Below are 16,128 nucleotides of genomic sequence, written 5' to 3'. Positions count from 1 at the left end.
GACACTCTAGATGAATACCAGTCTGTATATAAATTCTGCCCATGCCTCTGCCTGGCCCTTGAATCATGCATGTGTGAATCAGCCTAAAAGAAACCTGATATATGTTAATAAATTCCACTATAGGAACCATCTTACTGTATATATGTATCTTATAACATCATGTTAAATATGTACAATACTTTTTTTAAAAAAGAAGAGCAGTCTCATCTTAGATCTGAACCACCCATTGCTGGCATGAGAAAATTTGCCATATAAGTCTATCCAAATTAATTTCCTGAATAAATTAAATGAATACTCTTCTGAGCAATATGACAGAACCCAGAACAGTAAGATAAAATGAAAAACAACATTCACAAGATCCAGATACAATTCAAAATTTCTCCACATGAGAAAAGCAAGGAAAATGAAGCCTATTGTTAAAGGAAAAGACAACAAATGATAACTCTGAGATGAACTAGACTAGTGTTATCAGTCTAAGTGTTTTAATGCACCCATTATTACTATGCTCAAAGAGGTCAATTTTAATATGTTCACAATGAAAGAAAGGAAAGGTCAGCAGAGAAATAGAAAATACATTTTATTTTGTTTTATTTTTACCTTTTTTTTTTTTTTTTTTTTGAGGCAGCGTCCTGCTCTGCTGCCCAGGCTGGAGTTCAAAGACATAATCACAGCTCACTGCAGCTCACTCAATGCCCCATGCTCAAGCAATCCTCCTGCCTCAGCCAGAATGAGTATCTGGGACTACAGGCATGTGTCACCATGTCTGGTTAATTTTTTATTTTTTGTAGAGATGGGGTTTTGCCATGTTGCCCTGGCTGGTCTTGAACTTCTGGGATCAAGTGATCCTCCCGCCTCGGCCTTCCAGAGTGCTAGGATTACAAGCATCAGCCACCATGCCTGGCCTTAGAAAATATATTTTAAACATGGAAATTCTAAAAGTAAAAAGGAGAATACCTGAAAATTTAAAATCCATGAGATATTCAAAGAGAAGGAAAGAGATGAAACAAGAATCAGAGAACATGAAGGTAAATGTACAGAAACAATTCAATCTGAAAATGAAGGAGAAAAAAGATTGGAAAAATACACAGAGACTCAGAAATATGTGGAGTAATTTTTAAAATCCACCATGAATAACTGAAGTCTCAAAATGAGAAGAGAGAAAGAATGGGGCCAGAAGAAATTTGAAGAAATAATAACTGAAAATATCTAAAATTTAATGAAAGATACAAATTTACAGATTCAAGAAGCTCAGCAAGCCTTAGACAAGATTATATTTGAAGAAAACCATGCCTGATCATATCATAGCTAAACTGCTAAAAACTCAAGATAGGTAGAAAATCTTTAAAGAAGCCAGAACAAAAAAAAAGTATTACATACAAGGAAATAACAATTCAACAATGACTGCACGTTTAGAAAAAATAGAGACCACAGAGACTGTAAAAATATGTTTAAAGCACTGGAGAAATGAAACAACAACTGTGAAGCCAGAAATCTATATCCAGTGAAAATATCCTTCAGGAATGAAGGCCAACTAAATCAGACTAAAAGGAGTCATCACCAGCAGATGCACTACAAGAAATGTGAAAGAAATTTCTTCTGGAAGAACTGAAATAATTCACAAAGGAAACTCAGATATTAGAAATAAAAGGACTCGGAAATGGTAAATATTTGCATAATCATAAATGTTGATTTTCCTCTTTTGTGTGATATACGCTCATTTTAAAGCAAAAATTTCAACACAGTCTTGCAAGGTTCCTAATGTATGTGGATGTAGTACAAATGAAAATTATACCATAAAAAATGGTGGAGAGAGGGTAAATAAACCTGTAAGCCTACTTTTATCTTTGTATTTTGCATTTTTTTAATTTTTATACTTTTTACATGAAGTGGTACAATCTTTAACCCTAAGTGAACTGTGAAAAGTTAAGATTATATATTGGAATATATATTCTCCCCAAAGCAATCATTAAAAAAATGTTAGCAAACTGAATTCAACAGCATTTAGTAAAGATAATATATTATGACAAGCTTGACTTATCTCAGAAATGCAAGGATGGTTGAAAATTTGAAAATCTATCTAATTCATCTCATGAATTAAAAACATCAAATAATCACCTTAATTGATGCAGAAAAAGCATTGGCTACAATTCAAATTCATTCATAATAATTCATAATAAACTATGAATTGAAGATGTCTTTAAATCTGATAAAGGATATTGCTATAGACTAAATGTTTGTATACCTCCAAAATGCATATGGTAAATCCTGACACCCAATGTGATGGTGACAGAAAGTGAGGCTTTTGCTAGGTGACTGCCGTGTAATGATGACTGTCTGTGAACAAGGAAGCAGCCCTCACAAGACATCGAATCTGCCAGTGTCTTGATCTTAGACTTCCCAGCCTCCAGAACTGTGAGAAATAAATTTCTGTTTATGAGCCACCCAGTCTATGGTAGTTTGTTATAGCAGCTTGTATGGATGAAGATAGTTCTCTATTAAAAAAAAAAAAAAAAAAAAAACCTACAGCAAACATCATTCATTTTAGAATTCTGAGAGTTTTACCCGTGAGATCAAGGCCAAGGCAAAAAAGCCCACTATTGCCACTTCTGTTTAATGTTGCACTGTAGATTTTAGCCAGTGCAGTAAGATGGGGGTGGGAGCATACAGGTAAAAATAATAATAATAAAAGTGTTAGTATTTGCAGATAACATACTACAGTGCACACAAATCAAAAACAAACCAACACATTTACCATTGGAATCAATATGTGAAACTAGCAAAGTAGCCAATTAAGGTGAATGTAGGCACTGGGAGCACAATTGTGAATAAAATAGGCAAAGATCTTGCCTTTACTGCAGCATAAATTTTTGTGGCTAAACAAATAGACATGTACAAATAAATCAGCATGTTTCACATAGAAATTGTTTGACAAAATGGACTCAAAGTGATGTACAGAGGGTGACCAATTGCTGGGCAGGGGGCTATTGTGGAGTCACAGGAAGGAGGAAGCCTTGGGAAGTTCTGTGTGAAGGGAAGTCCAGGCACTGGCACTAAATGAGGCCCTAAGTCAGGAATGAACTCCGCCTGCTGAAGAAACAGGAAAATGGTCAATGAGAGTTGAGCACAGAGAGCACTGGGGAGAACGGAGGTGAGAGAAGAAAAGACCAGGTCTAGTGATGCATGCAGGGAGTTTGCTTTTATTCTAACGGTGGTGGGAAGTTGTGGAGAGTTTAAGCAGAAAAAAAGCAGCGCTATAACCTCTCCAATGTAATCTCATCTCTACCTCTCATTGTTTGTTGATCTTGTTTTCTTCTACTGAAAATGGATTTTCCCTATATGGTGGAAAGACTTGGCTACATTAAAAACAAATCCCAGTTGCATAAGAAGTGAGTTCGTCTAGTGGCTTACTGGGGAAAAGCACTGTGCTTGACGGAAGGGGTGTGAACTAAGTCTATGGCTCTGCAGCCTCCTGGGTTTGTACCCATGGCATGGTACCCACCCCTCTGAGTCTCACGGCCTTTATTTTCCAAACAAGGAGATAACAAGGGTCTCAATCTCACAGGACTGGTATACATGTTTAAAAAATACATATTGCGTGAAAGCTTATCATAAAAACTGGCTCAGAGGAAGCACTTTCAAAAATGAGTTTTTGTATTGAAAAAATAATTACTTTTTGAGACAGGGTCTCCTTCTGTTGCCCAGGCTGGAGTGCAGTGGTATAATCTTGGCTCACTTGCAGCCTCGACCTCTCAGCCTCAGGCAATCCTCCCACCCCAGCCTCCCAAGTAGCTGGGACTCCAGGCACAAGCGACCATGCCCAGCTAATTTTTAAATTGTTTTGTAGATACAGGGGTCTTACCACGTTGCCCAGGTGGGGTCTCGAATTCTTGGGCTCAAGAAATCCTCCCAGCTCGGCCTCCCAAATTGCTAGGATTACAGGCGTGAGCCACCACACCTGGTTAAAAAAATAATATATTAAAAGACTAAAAAAAATACCTATATTAGAACATAATTGATCTCCAGATAAGGCATGGCTTTCTAAGCACAACAACAATAAAAGAAATCACAAAAGAAATATGCAGAAATTCTACATGTGATTCTACCAACGTTAAGCAATGTGTCTGCAGGGTTGATATGTCCAGTTGTATAGATTCTACAATGTACAACCCTAGGGGGCAATCGTACATTTGTGTAAAATGGTAACAAATAAAATTACAGAGGTAAACAAATAAAATTAAACAAAGAAATTAAACAAAGCAGTTAATAGCATGCTATTTACGGAGTTATTTAAAAAGGTATAGTTTTTTGTTTTGAAACAAAAATTAGATACCATTTTTCAACTGTCCAAGTGGCAAAGGTAAAATGCTGAAGTGGCAGAGATGGACACTGTTATATCTGCTGGGAGTGCTGGAGTGTGAATTGGTTTGCTTCTTCCTGAAAGAAACTTGGCAGAATGTATCAAGACCACTAACACATATGTATCTTTAAACAAGAGAATTTTCCTTCTCAGCATGTAGGAGTTTACTTTACAGAAATAGTCCTGGGTATGGACCAAGATTGATGTCTGAAGATATCCATTAGAGTGAAAAATTAGAAACTACTTCAATAGCTCCAATAGCAGATTGATTAAATAAATTATCTTCATTTGATGGAATCTTCTTAAAGAAAATTTAATAGCACAAAAAATTGCACACAGTAAAATATTAAGTAAAGTATAAAAAAATTTTGTTCAAACCAAGAGTGGTATGATGCCAATTGGCAGAGTGTAATTGTTGGAAGCAGAAAGAGCTTGCAAGTGTGGGTGGGCCCTCTACCTGTCACTTGAATTGAGAAGCAGAGAAAATCCATCCATCTGGAGAACAGAATGAAGCCATTCGCCAAGGGAAGCAGAGCAGAGATTCCCTGGTTTACCAGCAGCTCAGGCCCAGAACAGCCATCCTCTTTGCTTCAGGAGTCACACCACAGCCTTCTAATAACTTATCTCTTTGTGGGGGAAAAAGAAAAGGAGGGAAGGAAGGCAGGAGGGGAGGAGAGGGACAGTCAGAAGAAAGAAAGGAGAACAGTGGAGGGTAGTAAGCGGGGGAAGGAAAGAGAGGGAAGGGGAGGCAAGGAAAAGGGAAGGAAGAGGAAAAAATGGACAGAAGGAAGGCTAGAGGGAGGAAAGGAAGGAAGGAACAAAAACTGTAGCCGAAGGTCCTTTCTGAGTGTTAGAATTATAGGTAATTTTTGTTTCTCTTTTTAAAATATTTACAGCATAGTCTCAAATGATCTCATAGCTTATTTCTTAAAAAGAAAGTAGATCTTCTATAGGACCCCCTGCTGTGTCAGGAAGAGGTGTGGGGCAGGGTAGGAGGAACCCTACAAATTAGGCCTTCTTAGACCAAATCAGACTCTCAGACCAAACCAGTAATTAAACTGTCTCTTTAGCTAATTCAGTCTCTGCTTGGATGCCTCAGTATTCACAGTTCTGCTCTCTCCCAGGCTCCTCTCATGGGAGCACCTGGATGGATACAACATTGTGGCTTACATGACCCTAAGGCAGCAGAAAGCCCACCACACATCCTCTGGGCTCCCTGTGTCTCTGAACCCCCGTGGATTTGGAGAGAACAAAAGGCCCCATCCTTTCTTGGTCTGACCATCTCCACATGTTGCAGATTCATAGGTAGGACGCAGGCCTTTGCTTATCTGTGGGCCCTCCTCACACCTCTCCAGCCTCTGTAGCATCCCATCAAACCCCTGCCTTCTGGAGAGTCTGCTGTGCCATGACCTATCCCAAGGTCCTAGAATTTTTGTCAAACTTGGAGGATAATTCACTTTACCTCTCTAGACTGCAATATGCTCAGCTCTAAGGTTAGTAATTGAGGAAGTTTGGAGAAAGAACCTCTGAGGTCCCTTTCAGCTCAATGGCTTCAAGATTCTCAAAGTAGAGAAGAACTTTTCTTCATGAACTTCCTCCTCTTATTTTTCCTCTTTTTCCAGTCTTGCTCTATCACCTTGGCTGGGGTGCAATGGTACAATCATAGCTCACTGCCACCTCAAACTCCTGGGCTCATGGGATCCTCCTGCCTCAGCCTCCTGGGTAGCTGGGACTACAGGTACGTACCACCATGCCTGGCCTCCTTTTTTTTTCTTTTCCTATTTTGCCCTTGCAGGCACTACCAACAACCTTCTTGAAATGGACTCTATCACAGTGGCCAGTGGCTTGCTACCTTGGCCGGCTATGCTGAAAATAGGAGTCATCCTGTGGTTTGACTTTAGTTCACTGGATTTCTCTTGGGTTTAATAACAAAGGTCCAGCTAATTTAAAAAATCCCCCTTTGTCTTACTGATCATCCTCCCCTGGTTATATTTCTCTTTGGGACGTCACATAAAGAATCAATCGATTTATCTTGAAGACAGGATTTAAGTGTTTCTGAGCCAAATTGTTTATGAAGTCATATTAATAACACAACTTTGTTCCTTAATGAATTGCACTCTATTCTGCCATCCACCAGCATTGTAGGCAGTCGGAGGTGCAGGTGTTGGCTCCCTGACCTCTCGCATCCCAAGTGCGGCTCTTCCATTGGAGCTAATTCCCTGCGCCAGCTCTGTGACCTGGGGAAGCGACTCAGCTCTCTTGACCATAATTTCCTCATTTGTAAAATGAGGTCGGTGAACTCCATGATCTCTACAGTCTTTTCCATTTAGAAACATGTAATCCTTCTTGTTTGTGTAAATGAAGCCCAGCTGAATCTAGGCCCTGGGGAGCTATTAAAGAGCCTAGCAGGTGTTGAGCATGGGGAGGAGAGATGGGATTTCACAAAAAGAAAGAGGCTGCCCACCCAGGAACAGTGCTGCTGCTGCTGCATTTGTAAAATTTTACTCTCAACTCCAGAGCTCTGTTGTTGGTTAGACTTCTGGGTCCCAGAGGGACGTCTGAGCAAGCGAGCAGCAGACTGTCTCAGAAATGTCAGCATGACCCACTGCAGGCTTCCTCTTGGAAGGAGTCCTTTTCAGGGCCTGCTGCTACTGGAAATTAACATCTAGCAGGTAGGTTTCACTCCAGACCCCATGATGTACGAGCTGAACACGTTCATCTTTAATTGGCGCTGTCACCACATCTACTGCCTCTCTGAGCCACTGTGTAAATATCGGTCTCATACCCTTTGTGGCTCTCATTCACTCCTTCTCTGGCTTCAGGTGTTGTGCCCATATCTCATGCCCTTAGCCAATGTACTGTTCTTTCTCTACCCTTGGCCCTGGCAGTGTCTTGCCTCATTTTAGCATCAAATCAGCACAGCCAAGATGAATGGAAGGAAGCTCGCCTCGGAATCTATGGCACAGCCAACTCATTACTGGCAGACTTTGCTTTCTCACCAAGGGTGGAAAGCAGTCCAGGAGGATCACAAAGGACCCTCACAGCGATAGCAACTCTCAACAGATTGGACCCCAGCCTCCAATTTCATGGGTCTGAAACCTGACAGCCCAGTAGTGTCAGGTCATCTGACCATGTGCCAGATGTTACACTGCTCTTGTCCACAGGGCTCCCAGCTTGGAGATGGGGACTAATAACACTGAAGTAAAGTCTCAAATGATCTTGGCCCTAATGATCTCTATCTCTAGCAACAAGAAGTGGCTTGTACATTCTGTCTTAACCTCAGAACAGAGGGTGTGCTGGGGAACAAGGCATTCATATATTAACCTTCCACTCAAATCACCTGCTGTTTGTGAGTTCCAGCCTCCTTACAAATGCAGACTTCCTTCCTTGATATATCAGGCAAGGAAAAGGATTGTGTACAGACAAACAGAAAACTCTCCTTTCCCCTACTAGTCTCTACTTTCTAGACAATCTTGCCTTCAAAATGTTTAATTGTTTTAGTTGAAAGACATGTTCAGAAGCTTTAAGGAAATGAAGTGGCAAGTTGGGCTAAATTTGAGTAAAACAAAAAACTATTCTACAAAATGTGACCTCTCAAGTTCCATTTTCTTGAGCTTTAATTGTAGTTATTTGTAGTTATTGATAATAGCACAGTACTAGGTAAGTGCATCTGTGATTTGAAATTCTTGAAACCACTGAAACCACTTTTTTAAAAACATTTCCATGTAGCTCACTGGAGTCCTCTGCAATCTGCCAGAGCATTGCAGTGGAATCACCCTCAGGTATGGGTACTTTCTCTGGTCACTTTTGGGACAATCACAGCTCCTCAGGCAGCTGGGACAGTTTCGTGTTCTGCTCACATGCTTGTGTTTTGACCTTTGAAGTCTTTACTCCACAATCTAACCAGCAATTGCTTAAAGGAAAGCGGAGTCATTGAGATGCTCTCTCCACAAATTCTTAGTGCCTTCAGCTATGCCCAGTTCCCTAGACTGCCTATTTAAGTGGCTACTAGGTTCGTCTGTGAGCTGCAGTTAGACCAGTCAGAAAAAGCATCACTCATCTCACTTTGTTTGGGATGACAATGATCATTCCAAAGTTGCCTAGAACTGTATGTCCCATACAAAGAAGAAAGCCTGCTCTGTAGATATGCAGGGTAGAAGCTAACCTTAGCAGCCATTCTGTACATTCTATTTTTTTTAAAGACCTAACTGTGAAAACCAGCATAATTACACCAGTTATGCTGAGGGCTGTGAGCTCTGAGCATCCCCATTTTTCTGCGGAGATCCATATCTGCTAGGCTGGGAAAGACTTAGTGCCACACAAAGGATAGTGGTTAACTTCAACACCAGTGGCTGGGGACTGAACCTGGGGTCTGCCATTGTCCACCTGTGTGATCTTGGGCAAGTTATGCACACACCTAAGCTTCAGGTCTCTCATATGAAAATTGGATAATCCAATTCCCTCATCTCCTAGGGTGGACCTGAGGATGCAACGGGATTGCGTGTAGAAAGCCCAGAAAGTCTCAATATGTGCCTCATCTTGATTGGATCTCCCTGGCTCATTGTGACTGGATATACGCACTTCTAGTTGTCCTCAACATGAGAAAAAGGACGTGTCTGTCTGTGCTGTGTACCCTGAACTTCTGTCACAGAATCTGGCATATAAAAAGCACTCCGGAAATGTAAGCTATTGTGATTCATGAGAAATGTATCAAGGGGATACAGCCTCCTGTGCCATGCTGACACAGCAGAACAAGTGACGTCAGGCACTGGTCGAACCAGGCTGTTTCTCTCACATGAATACGCATGCACACAGTCCAGCCAAGCCAAGGACAGGATCCAGTCCACCCTCATTCTCTACCCGCTGGCCACAGCAGACTTCTGCCCCTGGGCTGGTACCCCCTAACCCCGGTGGTCTGTGGTGGGCCTCCAGGATTTACCAGGAAGCTGGCCCGCCTACCCTCCTACCCTTGCCACTGCCACCTCAGCCCCTCCCATCATGCCTTCCCAAGTAGGGCAGGGAAAGAAGAAAAGAGTATCACTTCCTCCAGGGCAAAGACTCACCATCCAATCATTTCCTCTCTCTTTGAGGGACTCCTCACCAAAAGAAAGAGAGAGAGCGAGTCTGCAAGAAAACCAAGCCAAACACTGGATGTGCGGAGACAAGAGTCTGGGTTCCCATTCCCTGGGATGAGGTCAGCCTGGGGCAGCCTCATGCAGCCCACGTGCTGATTCACCCACCAGGCAGAGAATGGAGTGTGTGGCAACCCAAAGCCCGTGCATCAAGGATGTAGGCTTGTCTCCTTGGGCTCCACAGACACTGTGCCTGTCACAGGCCCTTTTCCCAGCCAGGAGGGCAGGCTGCCAGGAGAGGAGACCTGGCAGTGAGAGGCCAGGGGGCACCAGCCCGGAGACATGGCTCTGAAGGCAGAATGGGAAGGAGTCTGGTTCTAAGAGTAGGGAATTAAGCCAGAAGCAGTTTGAAATCTTAAACTAGACCTGACTGACGTGCACTTTTTTTTTCTTTTTCTCTCTCTCTTTTTTTTTTTTTTTTTTGATACAGAGTCTGTCTTTTAAGTAACCAAATGTTACAAAAAGCTATGGGTTCTTTCTGAGACTTCACTATGGCAAGAGAAAGGAGAAAGAGTTGATAGAGAATGGCTGACAACAATGGTGAAGAGAAACATAAATCCATTCCCTGTTTGTACCTCACTGAATATCATACACTGAAATAACAATTATCCTCCAATTCCGAGGTCCTCACAAGGCAAGGGTGTTCAGAATGTGTCGATGCCCTGAAAATTCTCATTCACCTATTGGAACACAAAATTACAAACTCTTGCTTAACTTGTCTGGTAGATAAACATTTATTTCCTAATACTTCTCAATTATTACTGAGGGAGAAGGATGGGTACAATTTCCTCTTAAGTGATTTCCTTTTGAAGGTTCAAACTGTCAAATGTTCATATGCCTGTTAAGGTGTTTGTCATTTGATTAATAAATAATGAGTTTTTGAAAAGTATTAACACAATTACTATCTTCTTCAGATATGCTTAAAAAACATATTTTACCCTCTACTAAATTTTATATGGTTATATGGTTTTTATGTATTATTTTCCAAAGATTCTAGGAAACAGATGAAAAGTGAAGAAAATTCCAAACATCAATGAGGAGTTAAAGAGATGATCAAATGTGGTTAATTTTAATGGAAAATGTTGAGATAAAGCATGAGTAATACTGTTGCCCTTTGTCCGACTATTCCCACCTTTCCTAGGGCAGATAGAATGACATTGTCAGACAGTTGCCAAGGTAACTGCATGATGCTGGGTCAAAAAGTCCAAGGCAGAGGATATTCAAATATGGAAATTGGGGGTGTGGGAGTTGTTCAGTAAGTTTCTAGATTTATGAATATCCATATATTAAGAAGACTACGAAGCATTTTATGGCAACCTCTTTCTCACATCACCACATGCAGATCTGATCAGTTTCTATTTAGTAAAATATTTTATGGAGATGAATCTCTCAAAGGAAGGAAACTAGTTTGGAGATTTGAGGAGTTACATAAGATTTTATTTTGAGCCTGGTTTCTTACTCAAAAAGATCCACAAACTTCCCATATTCACAAAAGTCCCGAATGTGGCCTCCCAAATAAGAAACAGACCTCTTGCATATAGCTAACTGGAGGTCTCCTGTGCAAACTGTACCTTAACACTATCCTAAAACTTTCCTCGGCCAGGCGCGGTGGCTCACACCTGTAATACCAGCACTTTGGGAGGCTGAGGCGGGCGGATCATGAGGTCAGCAGATCGAGACCGTCCTGGCTAACATGGTGAAACCCCGTCTCTACTAAAAGTATACAAAAAAATTAGCCGGGCATGGTTGCAGATGCCTGTAGTCCCAGCTACATGGGAGGCTGAGGCAGGAGAATGGCCTGAACCCGGGAGGTGGAGCTTGCAGTGAGCCGAGATCATGCCACTACATTCCAGCCTGGGCAACAGAGCGAGACTCCATCTCACAAAAAAAAAAAAAAAAAAAAAAAAAACCACAACTTTCCTCGGGGCTCCTTCTCTGGCTGTTCCTTTGAGCACTAGGATCTAAGCATCCAATGTTACTTCAGCAAAATACATGCATAGAGGGCACTGTGCCCACCTCCCCAACATCCACCCTTGCCCCCCACTCCTGCATTGTGTAGCATGGGTAAGGTTCAACTGAAAGTGATCCCAACTTCCTTGCTAGGGATGGGTCCCTACTGGTCTACACCAAACTTCAGCCCATGCTGGCGTTACCCAGATAATTTATTCAGGCAATTCCCTGTCCTCCCCCATTCCCAGTTTCAGATTCTGTTGTCTGGGACAGGGCCTGAGGATTCATATTTCCAGCAAGTTTCCAGGTGATCCTGTTTCTACCGGGATTTCTGTTATTTGCCATCCATAATATCTTAAATAATACAATAGGTGAATTCCAAAAATGTTCTGTTATACTCAGGAGGTGAAACTCTCCTTGTGCCAGGGAGGTGGGTGGGAGGAAGGGACAAGGGGAGTGGATTTGCTTTAGAGCAGTGGGTCTCAACCTTGACTGCACATCAGAATCACCTAGAGAGCTTTTAAAAAATACAGAGACCTACCCTGACACTCAGAAAATTCTAGTTTCATAGATTCATTCAACTGAAATTCTATTACAACTCCCCACATGATTCTAATGGGTATCCAGAGCTGAAAATCACTGCTGTGTAAAATAAGAGATGTTTCCTAATATTAGTGTGTGTGTGTGTGTGTGTGTGCAAGCACAGGTGCCTATATGCGTGGGTTTTGCAGGAAGAGACTGGAGGGTGGTTAATCTGAACTTTTGCTGCTTTTATAATGGCAGCAGACTCTCTCATGGGTATTGGCCTGGCTGGCTCATGGATTCAAACAGCTTTTAGGAAAGTCAGCCTCCCTGAGTCGTGCATCCCCAAATAGACAACATTGTCCAGTTTTGCATACTACTATAAACTAAAGATTTGTATGCCTCTAAGATACACATGTTGAAACCTAATCCCCAAGGTGATGGTATTAGGAGGTGGGGCTCTGGGAGGTGATTAGGTCATAAGGGCAGAACCCTCATGAATAGGATTAGTACTCTCTTAAAGTAGACCCCAGAGAGCCCCCTTGCCCTCTCCACTATGTGAGCACACATCAAAAAGGTGACATTTATGAACCAGTAAGCAGGCCCTCACCAGACACCAAGTCTGCCAGTGTCTTGATCTTGGACTTCCCAGCATTTGAAACTGTGAGAAATAAATTTCTGTTGTTTGTAAGCCACCTAGTTTATGGTATTTTTGTTACAGCAGCCCAAATAGAACAAGACACATGCTAAGCCAAGGGGCTAATCCTGCTCAGCTCAAGTAGGAAGCTTGAGTGATGAGCAGGAAAGGGGGAAGTAAAGAAAAAACAGCAAATTATAAAGTACACAATTAAGGTTAATTTAAATAAAAGCAATATTTGCCTTACACATAAGATCAATACACTTTAGACTTGAATAATTATAGCTAAAAAGATACTTCTTGTGCTCCAGCCACAATACTTATTGCCATTTTTAGTGCTTATGTATATTACCTAATTAATTCCTCTTAATAAGCTTCAAAAATATGCTACTTTTATCATTATCATTTTATAGATGAGACCACTGAAGCTCAGAGAGGTTAGTCACGGGCCCAATATCTCACAGCCAAGAATGGGAGAGCTAGGATCTAGAACTGGGCAGTCCAAGGTCTGTGAGATCAACCACGGTGCTACATCCTGTCCCTCTGTTCGTATTAACATTTAAGATATTTAACTTATTGGCCCTCACAAAGAAAAGTAGAAACAGGCTACACGGTAGTCTGCATCAGGGTTCAGCAAAACAGCCTTGAAGAACTTCATCTGTGACCACTCCCCTCAACCTTAGTTTATTCCTCCCTCTCACTTATCTTCCCTTTTAGTCTAACACTCCTTCCCTGACCCTGAGGCCCCTCACCATAGTGTAAGGATCATTGGTAACAGAGAGCTTCTCAGATCTTAGAGAGAAAGGTCCCTTTCAGATAGCTCAGCATTTTTCTCCTAGCTGATGTGAACGTCAAATAAGAGTACCCTAGGTGAAGGCTGTTAGAAATGTGCCTGGCTCAGCTGGGTGCGGTGGGTCAGGCCTGTAATCCCACTCTTTGGGAGGCCAAGGTGGGCAGATCACTTGAGGTCAGGAGTTTGAGAGCCTGGTCACCATGGCGAAATCTTCTCTCTACCAAAATACAAAAATTAACCAGGCATGGTGGCAGACACCTGTAATCCCAGCTACTTGGAAGACCGAGGCAGGAAAATCGCTTCAACCCAGGAGGCAGAGGTTGCAGTGAGCCAAGATTGCGCCACTGCACCCAGCCTGGGCGACAGAGCGAGACTCTATCTCAGAAGAAATAAACGTGCCTGGCACAAGGTAAATTCTCCATGACTCAGGCGTTTCTTGAATCCAGGGCTTTTCTTCAAGGATGAGAGAACTCTCCCTCTGCCAATGTGGTGCAGTGTCATGCATGGAGGCTTTTGTTTCAGACTCACAGTGGCTTAAATCCCACCTTCTGCCTTCAGCAAGCTACTTTGTCATTCCGAGCCTCCAATTTGCTGTCTAGAAAATGGGGCTAACAATAGGATTCAGGAATTAGTCGTGAGGAATGAATGGGAACAGAGGTAAAGCATTTGGCATGAGCAAGTGGTCAGTAAGGGCCAGGGACATTGTTTTGAATGTAAATCTCACAAGAGGAGGAACACTGTTTTGTTCTCTATTTCTATTGGCAGTGCCTGGCATAGAAGAGGTACTCAATAAAGATTTCTGAAAGAATTAATGAGTGAGTAGATGAGACAAACCACTTAGCTGTTGAGCTTTAACTTACTCATTGAAATTCAGGGAAACTTGACCAAATAGACATTTCTCAAGACAGTCAAATGACCAAGAGGTAAATGAAAAGTGCTCAACATCATCAATCATCAAAAAAGATGTAAGGTAAGTGTTGGGAGGATGTGGGATGTGGAGAAAAGGGTGTCTTTGCACACTGTTGTTGGAAATGTAAATTACTATAGCTATTATGGAAAACAGCATGGTGGTTCCTTTAAAAATAGAACTACCACATGACTCAGCAATCCCACTGCTGGATATATATATATCCGAAAGAAATGAAAACAGTATGTTGAAGAATTGTCTGCACACTTACGCTATTGTTGCGGCATTATTCACAATAGCCAAGATAAGGACTCAAACCGAGTGTCTACCAATGAATAAATGCATTAAAAATGTGGTACATGTACACAGTGGAATACTATTCAGCCTTAAAAAAGGAAAGTCTGTTACTTGCAAAAACACAGATGAACCTGGAGGACATTATATTAAGTGAAATAAGCCAGGCAGAGAAAGACAAATACAGTGTGATCTCATTTACATGTGGAGTGTAAAAAAGTAGAACTCATAAAAACAAAGATTACATGAAATATTCTACACTTTATGATAAAATAGGCTCTGTGATAGATGATTTAACCCAGCTATAGGCTGCTTTATAAGTGTTCTCAGCATGTTTAAGGTAAGCTAGGCTAAGCTATGATGTTTGGTAGGTTAGGTATATTAAATCCATTTTCAACTTACATATTCAGCTTATGAGGGGTTTATCTGAATCTAACCCCATCATAAGTTGAAGAGCATCTGTATATGGTATACTTGAAAATTGCTAAGAGAGTAGATTTTAAGTGTTCTCAACACACACAAAAATGATAAGTACTTTAGGTGATGCATGTGTTAAATAGCTTGATTTAGCTATTCCATAATGTATCCATATTTCAAAACATTGTCTACTATAAATATATATTTTTTACTTGTCAATTAAAAATTTTTTTAATAAAATCAAATTTTAAAAAGGATCATAAAAAATTACTAGAAAAATGAAACAAAAAGACATACCAAAAATTCAGGAAACCTAAAAACAGGTTTTCTCAGAAAAAGTCACTTCTCTTTGGAACTTAGCACAGAATCCCACAGACTCCACTTTCTAAGGGCACTCGTTTTTTGTCTTCACATCACTTCCGGTATTGTATTCTGCGTACTTTATTTTCAAACAGGAAACACTTCCTCTTCCCACCAGGCTTCCCTCTCTTTCTCCTTGCTGCTCCATTATTCAATTAATCACTTGGTTGACTAACAGTATTTTTTTGTCTGGGCCTTCACAGCTTTAGCATTGAAAGTCCTGTGCCCAGGAAAACCCCTCACATCACCCTACTGGGCACCCAGACATCTGTGACTGTAAAAACTTAACTTTTGGGTATCAATTATTTCAATATAAAGTATCTCCAAATGACACTCCTTCTTTTGCAACTGACCTTTGACAGAGAGCGAGATGAGCCTTCTCTCTCACTGTCTCCATTTAAACATGATCACAACAGCAAAAAGGTAAACATGAGAATAACTATGTCACATTTATGGGAAATAACTACAAATTTATTGGCAGATTTAAAACAAGAATTATATGAAAACAGTGACTCATGTCCCTTCAAAGTATTTCTTTTTAAGTTGGATTATTTAAACAGGAGAGAATGTGACAAAATGCTTATAATGAGGCAAATAGCAGCAAGTTCTCATGAAAATGTAATGGTATGGTTTCAGCTCAGGGTACATCAAAGGACTGCTGGAAATGTGATTATATAGCTTCCCAGAATCAGATGTTACAGCTATGTACCTGATCAGAAATATTATAAGACCTCAACATATTAAAAAAAAAAAAAAAGC

The 16,128-nt window shown here is 41.1% G+C and overlaps 1 protein-coding gene across 1 annotated transcript in view; it reads right to left on the bottom strand.

Annotated features, from left to right (window-relative positions):
* Window positions 1–414: 414 nt before the first annotated feature.
* The window catches only part of LOC134730977 (uncharacterized), a 116,145-nt gene continuing 100,431 nt past the window's right edge, over window positions 415–16,128 (bottom strand). Inside the window, exon 2 of the transcript XR_010112940.1 lies at window positions 415–3,955. The gene's annotated coding sequence lies outside the window, so the exon portion shown is untranslated. The remainder of the gene's footprint in view (window positions 3,956–16,128) is intronic.

The sequence above is a fragment of the Pan paniscus genome, chromosome 7 (assembly GCF_029289425.2).
Source record: "Pan paniscus chromosome 7, NHGRI_mPanPan1-v2.0_pri, whole genome shotgun sequence".
NCBI lineage: Eukaryota > Metazoa > Chordata > Mammalia > Primates > Hominidae > Pan > Pan paniscus.
The sequence above is the reverse complement of the archived record's forward strand: the minus strand, read 5'-3'. Positions and strand labels throughout refer to the sequence as shown.